The sequence below is a fragment of the Miscanthus floridulus genome, chromosome 4, assembly GCF_019320115.1.
Source record: "Miscanthus floridulus cultivar M001 chromosome 4, ASM1932011v1, whole genome shotgun sequence".
Taxonomy (NCBI): domain Eukaryota; kingdom Viridiplantae; phylum Streptophyta; class Magnoliopsida; order Poales; family Poaceae; genus Miscanthus; species Miscanthus floridulus.
The window spans coordinates 100,336,541-100,344,908 of NC_089583.1; the positions used below are offsets into that span (position 1 = coordinate 100,336,541).

General features: G+C 43.1%; 1 long non-coding RNA gene across 1 annotated transcript; it reads left to right on the forward strand.

Moving 5' to 3' along the window:
• Window positions 1-333: 333 nt before the first annotated feature.
• LOC136552321 (uncharacterized) lies at window positions 334-2,056 on the forward strand. The gene is made up of 3 exons (XR_010782797.1): window positions 334-714; window positions 1,157-1,263; window positions 1,696-2,056. It is a non-coding gene; the product is annotated as an uncharacterized lncRNA (long non-coding RNA).
• The last annotated feature ends 6,312 nt before the right edge of the window (window positions 2,057-8,368 follow it).

Genomic DNA, 8,368 nt, shown 5'->3' on the forward strand with positions numbered 1-8,368 from the left:
GGGAAGACGTTGGGAGGCATCAACGAGGGAGGTGTCGGGAGGCGTTAGATGTGTCTATGATCGGTGGGCCCATATACGCAGTAACGCCTCCCAATGCCTCCAACGTTAAGGGGATTAGGACTCCAAATAAAAGAGTGATAATTCTATTTTCGTAGTTCTTTTATTTAATCAAGGGGAAAAGGGTAAATTCATAATTATAAAATTAATGTTTTGGGTAGTATAGTTAGGGTGTATGATTTAAGTACTAAAGTTAGATAAATATTTTTTTGAGTAGTATAGTTGGTATGAATAAGTAGTATATAGTTAGATAAACATAACATTCTATTTCTAGGGTTCATCCAGGCCACCGCCTCCTCAGCCGCCGCCGCCGCCTACCTCCGCCGGCGCTCCTGACCTCGCGCCAGGACATCAGGCCGCCGAGCTACGTGGCCCGCTCGGCCGGCCTCCTCCGGGCGGCTGCCGGATCGGGACCGGGCTGCCGGGGGTGCTGTAGTGGAGCAGCGGCGACGGCGGCAGAAGCAGGCTGCTTGCGGCGCGGGAGCGCGGCAGGAACAGGTTCGGTGGCGGAGGGCGGGGAACGACCAAGGATGAGGCGGCGGAGGAGGACGAGGAGCAGGCCGCCGACGTGGTGATCGTCGACGCAGGGGACGACGAGGAGTACGCCTCTGACGAGGTGTCCGGGTTCAGTGGCCTCGTTCTTGATCTCTCTTACAGGTGCAATCACAATCACACACATGTATGGGTCCACGTATTAGAGACATGCGGATCTCATATACTTCAGTTTCAGCACACAATGGAACTTGAAAAAGGCTTAAATCATCTCTTTCGCTAGAGAATCAGATCAAAATTGTGGAATGTTTTGCACATGTATCAAGAAGCAACATGCATGGTTTAACATCAGTTGCAGAGTTACAGTTCTTAAACTGGTGGTCTGTTTCATAATTCCTTGAGCCTTTGGGCCTTATTGTTCCAGTGTCACTAATAGCTATACTGATGTACTGTACATCCTTTTTATTTGCTTTTCGAGTACGATCAACCACATAATTTCTGCATGAAATTTCTATTTCCACAAGACACTTCTGTCATCAGATTTCGATGCACTTAGCTGGAATTTGATCCTCAAGTGTGCTGAACTGAAACTATACTATGCATTCAGGCCTCTGGTGTTCAGGTTCCACAGTTGCTCAGGTAGTAAAGAGACGAAGAGTCAAGCAGAGCCTTAGTCATAAAAACATTCTTTACATACTCCCTCGTGCTCCTACGGTAAATTTCATCTGCGCTGCCTATGATCTGCAATCTGGTGCCTTGTTGATTGTTAATCAGTATCTTAGCTGTGAAAATACAGAATAAAAAATGCAGTCTGGGCTTGACCAATATTCGGCTGCATATAATATGTCACCACTAACCAGTTACTCCAAAATCGTTTTTATCGTTGGCTTGATATTCTGTTTCGTCCTGCCATAACTAAATCATACTCAACGAATAGTTGGTGCTACTTAAATTGCTTATTTGTTAGCCAAATGCACATGGAGCATTTAAAATGTACACTCATTAGTAATTTCTGTAATAGCGTTATCAATGTCATCAGTTTCAATTAGCAATATGCATTTTCTTTTGACAAATATACTGCTGTTCTCTTATCATCGGGTTCTACTGAAATGCTCACTCTTGATATGTAACTGCTTTCATTTGAAGGCACAAGCTCTTGGCGGCAGTCATTTGAAAGAAGAACCAAGAGTATGGTAGGCCACTGCTATGTGGTTGTTCTCTGACTTCTGCGGCATACTTCAGCAATCGGCATACTTCAGCAAGACTTTTATTCAAGCAGGCCATCGGCATACTTCGGCATACTTCAGCAAGACTTTTATGCAAGCCACAGAATTTGTGTCCATCGGCAGAGCACTCAAGCTGAGGAAACAAGCACTACCCATCTGTTAAAGACAGCTAACAAGCACTGTAAATAAGATTGAAAACTAAATGTGGGGACTTGCCTGCAGGTTCTGGTTCAGTAAAGGAAAAAATAAAAATAAAAAAACAGAATCTAGATTTTGATACTGATGAATTCTCAATGGAAAAGCATATAGCGACAGCTATTTTTATTCTTAGACCTTATAAGACCCAACATTATGCATGGGACATGTCAGATGACCTGGTTATCAAAATAAATAGTAGTGCCGCTTGAAACATTACGCATTTACATGTTCTTCCAATCAAGACCCTTTCTTCTGCAGGGATTAGTGTGTTAACTCTACCAACAAATCCACCATTTCAGCAAACACTACAGTAGTAGTGTTATTTACTTCCATTCAGCTTACTCAATCGGAGATCAAGCTTCAAAATAGATAAATAACACACTGTAATTTACAGCTTCAAGGCACAATACATTGTAATTTACAGCTTCAAGGCAAATGTATGGTCTACTATTTCAGGAGAGAATCACTCCAGAAGATAGTAACTGAGCAGCTTTAGCAAATAGCTCAACATACTGACACTCAAGTAGCACAAATTATAAAATATCTCATACTCCATAGAAAACCTCTCAAAGATCACGGAGATCCCAAGGTAGCTAAGAAGTTCATATCAGAAGTAGCAGAAAATGACTGATGATATTTTTCCAAAGAATATTCTTTTTCCCGTGGTCTGATCTACCATTCCTTGCAAGGTAAGGAAAAGGCAGGTTTGAAACAACAGAGCTTACAACCTAGCATAAAAAAACCCCTCAAACACTTGGAACAAGATCCAAATAAGAAAGCCATGCACAATTTTAGTCTCACCAAATTCAAGATTCAAAGTTAGAACCTTCAATAACATTAGCTGTAGTGGCCTCTTTATATCCTTTTGGATTAAATAGACGTGGCATCTAGACATCACAACAGATCATAAATGAATTCTTTTACAGGAATGAACATACCATAATGAATTGTTTGTAAGGAATTGAACACATAGGTGAATTGTTTTACAGGAATTGCATTTCCCTAAGTCTCCACCACTTTCCTCACTGTGTTTTTATGCTAGCAAACAAAACTTTGAAGAAGTCACAAATTTAATTGCTTCAAGATTTAATTAATCAATTGGATTCGACTGGACGCTGGATGGGCACTTGTCCGGTGAAAATATTTTATTAGGCAGCTGAAAACTTCAGAATCAACTCCCATCGTTTTTGGACCTTGACTGCTCAAAAGGCTATGATTAACAGTACAATTGACAATAAAGAGCATGCTAAAAAGCCTAATCACTAGGAAGAGTTCACCAACTATGGTTACCAAAATCACGCATTATAACAATTTAACCATGAGGCTTTCCTTGTGGTCTGTAATCCCTATAGTGCACAGTGAACACTGGTTTGAAACAACAGAATCTACTATCTAGCAAACCCATCAAATAATTGGAACAAGATTCAAATATGAAATCTAGACACTCTTCTAATCTTTCTAGCCAAAATTAAACGTCCATCCATGTTTGAACCTTCTTTAGCAGTAGTTGTAGCAGGATGTGGCATCAGGATATCAGGTGCCCCCTGGATATTACTACATGTTCGGATCACAATGGATGTTGCTGTTCTATATATGAAACCTGACAAAGTGAGCTAACATATGAAACCTGACAAAGTGAAAGTTGCTGTTCTATATATCCAAAGGAGGCCTTAGGAGATTTGCCAATCGGTGATCTGAAATGAAGTTGGTCATGGGCCGGCCATAAGATAGCAGCTTATTGTGCCTTCTCTCTGATCCTCTGTTGTAGCTATCTAGCAATTCCTTTTCTATTCAGCCATGTATCATTCCAATCTTGCAGTACAACTGAATACTAACCTGATAGGGCTACTGCCGGCAGGTAATTTTGGAACATAGAGCTAGATAACAGTGAGTTGTAGATCATTTCGTTGTGGTATTCTACCATAAGATACAATTGTGTAAACAAGATTCTGGTAGTTTCTACCCACTCTGGCCACGTTTGGAATACATAAATTTCTTATCAATTTCTTTGTTGGCATCTAGATAGAGAAAAAGGCAACGGATTCTCATGTATATGCATGCTTCTAATCTACAAAATTTGCAAATGATGGACACCAGCTTTCAGTTAATCTCATACAGATACAGAAGAACAGCTAGTTCGACCAACACGGTCTCAGCAACCCAGGTGCCACGTGAAGGAACATCCAATGCTACAAAAATGCAACGAAATAGAATAGCAGAGCAGCGCAGACCTTGCATGGGAGAAGCGATGCCTCCTGCTGCAAGATCTGGGCGACGTGGGCGCCGACAGCGCTTGCAGCAGCGGCAGACGGTGGTGCTTCCTACTGAGGGGCGCCGACGCAGAGGGTGGCGTCACGGGGGCAGGGCGTCAGCGTTTGGCAGTGGGGCCGAGGGCACAGCGACCGCCGTGATGAGCGAGTGAGAGGGCGGCGGCGGCTAGGGCGAGCACGCGAGCGAGGTGTGTGCGACTGGGGGAGACCGGCGAGTTCAGCGCGGGGTCTTGAGGGCGAGGGCGGGGGCGGGGGCGGGGGCGGGGATGGGCGCTAGTGCTGTGGGGAGGCGGATGTCAGGTAGGCCGGCGACGTTTCCCTTCGCGTGGGTGCATGGGCGGGCTGGGAGGTGGGCCGGCGGGGGCGGTGAGTTGGCTTAGCAAAATGACTATAATGCCCTTGAACGAATAAAATCAATAAAAATAGCTATTTTGGATAGGCATTAGGAAGCGTCAGCAAACGTTAGGAAGCATTTTCAACCATTGTAAAAGGGCTCATATTATTAAACATCCTAGAGGAGGCATTCTTGTATTTTTTTTCCTTTTCTTTTTCAAGGGTGATTGATGTGAAAGAATGACTTGTAGTAGGGATTGAAAACTCGAATGTAATTCTTCCCAAGAAGTGACTGATGCAATCCATAGCCAAAGCTTCTTTAAGAAAAGAGAGACACTCAATTGTAGAGAACCAATTCCAATTCCATCGATTGGTCTAATCCTATTATTATAGGAGATAATGCATCTTCCATGTACTACAATTATCTAGGCAGCTAGCTGGCTAGCACATATGTGTGTTTGTGCAAATTTGGAGATATATGCTGAACTCTCTAGTCATCTACTTCCTCCGACCCGATCTTAAAATATAAAACAATCTCACTCTACCTAAGTCAAACATTTTTTTGTACCATAACATCAATATCTATAATTTTGTACAAATTGACCGAACAAGATTGATACTACTAGCCAGATCCCGGTCCCTTATTGTTAAAGACAATATATTTTAAAAGATATTGCTAGTCAAAGTTTAATTAGACAAAATCTATGGACCCATATTTACAATTTGAGGAAGTAGTAGTAAAAGGAAAACACTACTACAAAAACTTTACTGGAGGCGGGCGTTTTCGGTTTTCCGCGGCGGGCAAAGCCATCCGCCACGGCCTAGAGGCCACGGTAAATCGTGGCTTAACCTCGGCGGGCGGCCTTGCCCGCCGCGGTTAACCGATTTACCGCGGCGGGCGATGTAACGTGCCCGCCGCGGTAAATATACTTTTACCACGGCGGGCACGTTACACCGCCCGCCGCGGTTAATCGTTTGGAAAAAAACAAAAAAAACCCAAAGCCCACCGGCGAGCCCATTGACTGAGCCCACCGGCGAGCCCAATCCCAAACCGAAACCCTAGCGCCGCCATCGTCGTCCCTGGATCCAGCTGCAGCCGCCTCTGCAGCGCCGCTGCCGAAGATGAGGCCAGAAAGGAGGAGGGCGCCGAGCAGCCGCGCATCCGCGTGCGCCGCCACCGCAGCTCCGACGTCCGTGCCGGCTCTAGATCTAGGAAAGGGGAGAGGGCACAGTGAGGGAGATGAAGAAATCATAGCAACAACAGTCGGAATCCAAATCGATTAAAAATCACTACAATACAATAAAGCAGAAAAAGGAGAGAATGGATTCAAGATGAAAAAGAACTCTAAAATGGCACGCCAAAACAAGGCATACAATTGTTGTCATTATTTATGTTCTCACACTATATGAATTGTGTTTTCAGGTGGATACAACTTGATGGGTTGTATCATAGAGATCCCCACTCTCAAAGGTGATAACTACACGGAGTGGAAGAAAAAGATAGACCTGGCTTTCATCTTGGCTGAGGTGGACTAGGTAGTCACCACACCGTGTCCCACAGAGCCTGTGATACCGGTGAGGTAGACAAACGAGGCTGATGCCGCTTAGGCAACAAAAGAGAGGGATTTTGCATCCTAAAGAATGTCCTATGACCTTGAGCATAGGAAGTGGGTCACTGCCGACAAGAAATGTTTGGCTGTGATAAAGAACACAATTGAGCCTGTAATTGGGGGCTCAATCCTAGAGTGTGACACCGTCACTGAGTACCTTGAAAGAATAAAGAGTCAGTTCACTGGCTCTTCAAAGACACATGCTACCCGGCTGATAAAGCAGCTGGTGACAGAGAGGTACTCAGGTAATGGTGGCATAAGAGAGCACATACTAAGGATGAGCAATTTGGCATCCAAGCTAAAACCAATGGATCTGGCTCTCAAGGAAGAGTTCCTTATCCATCTGATTTTTGCTTCCTTGCCAAAAGAGTTTGACACTTTTGTTGTCAACTACAACATACAACCCGAGAAGTGGGACATGGAAAGACTCATGGCTATGTGTGTGCAAGAGGAGGAGAAAATGAAAGCTGCTAATGGTGGCTCTATCAATTATCTAAAAGATAACAAGAAAAAGAATACTAATCCTAACTTCTCCTCAAAGTCAAAGAGAAAGGGTCCCATGCTGCATCAGCCTCAGCAGAACAAGTTCACAGTAGAGAAAGACCAGTGTCTTTATTGTAAGAAGACGGGACATTATAAGAAAGATTGTCCCGATTACTTAAAGATGATCATGGCAAAGAAAGGTGAGAACATTATTACGTTTATAAATGAATCCCTGTATGTATAGTATTCAAAATCTACTTGGTGAATTGACTCAGGTGCAACTGTTCATGTTGCTAATTCTTTACAGGGATTCTGTTCGATGAGGACTATGCAAAGAAGCGAAAGACACGTTAAAGTTGCAAATGGAGTCCGAGCAGAAGTTGAAGCCGTTGGTGATCTTTCTCTAGAGCTTGCTGATGGTTTCAAACTTATACTTAGAGATGTTCTTTATGTTCCCTCGTTACAGAGGAACTTGATTAGTGTTTCATGTTTGGACAATGATGGATATGATTGCTATTTTGGAAATGGAAAATGTAAGATAACATTTAATAATGCATGTGTTAGTCTTGCTATCTTACAAAATGAGCTTTATTTATTATCACTACGTGATGATGTAAATATTGTATGCGATAATGAGAACGTTGCGTGCGACAATGTGAATGCATCCTCGTCTGCGGATGTAAACAAAAAATGAAAGAGAGCTCACGATGCGTTGTCGAAATTATGGCACTATCGTTTAGGCCATATTTCGAGGGGGAGAATAGAAAGACTAGTTAAGAATGATATTCTTCCTCCATTAGAGTTCTCAGATTTAGAGCAATGCAGAGATTGCATTAAAGGAAAGTATGTAAAGAAAATTAAGCAAGATGCCAAACGAAGCGTAGGAATTCTACAGATTATTCACACAGACATCTGTGGTCCGTTTCCTATAAAGAGTGTGGATGGTAATGATTCATTCATAACATTCACAGATGATTACTCTCGTTATGGCTACATTTATCCAATCGAAGAAAGAACAGAAGCATTGGATAAATTTAAGATATTTAAGGCAGAAGTTGAAAACCAACATAATTTAAAGATTAAGATAGTCAGGTTCGACCATGGGGGGGAGTACTACGGTCGGCATACCCCATATGGCCAAGTTCATGGACCTTTTGCAAGGTTCTTATAGGAGAATGGCATAGTAGCCCAGTATTCTACACCGGGCGAACCTCAGCAGAATGGAGTAGCTGAAAGACGCAATCGTACCCTGATGGATATGGTGCATAGTATGATAAGTTACTCCACCTTACCATTGAGCCTATGGATGGAGGCATTAAAAACCACCATTCATATTCTCAATAGAGTACCAAGTAAGTCAGTGCCCAAAACACCATATGAGTTGTGGACAGGAAGAGTACCCTCACTAAACCACTTACATGTGTGGGGGAGTCCTGCTGAGGCTAAAGTATTTAACCCAAATATTGGAAAGCTAGATCCCAAAATAGTAAGTTGCCATTTCATTGGCTACCCAGAAAAGTTAAAAGGTTTTCGTTTCTACTGTCTAGATAGACATACAAAGTTTGTGGAAACAAGACACGCTGTCTTCCTAGAGGATGAAATGATGAGGGAGAGCATGGTAGCTCGAGAAATTGACCTTGAAGAGAAGTGGGTGTATGCGCCCACTCCGATGATTCATGAGCCATTTTTCTCACTACCC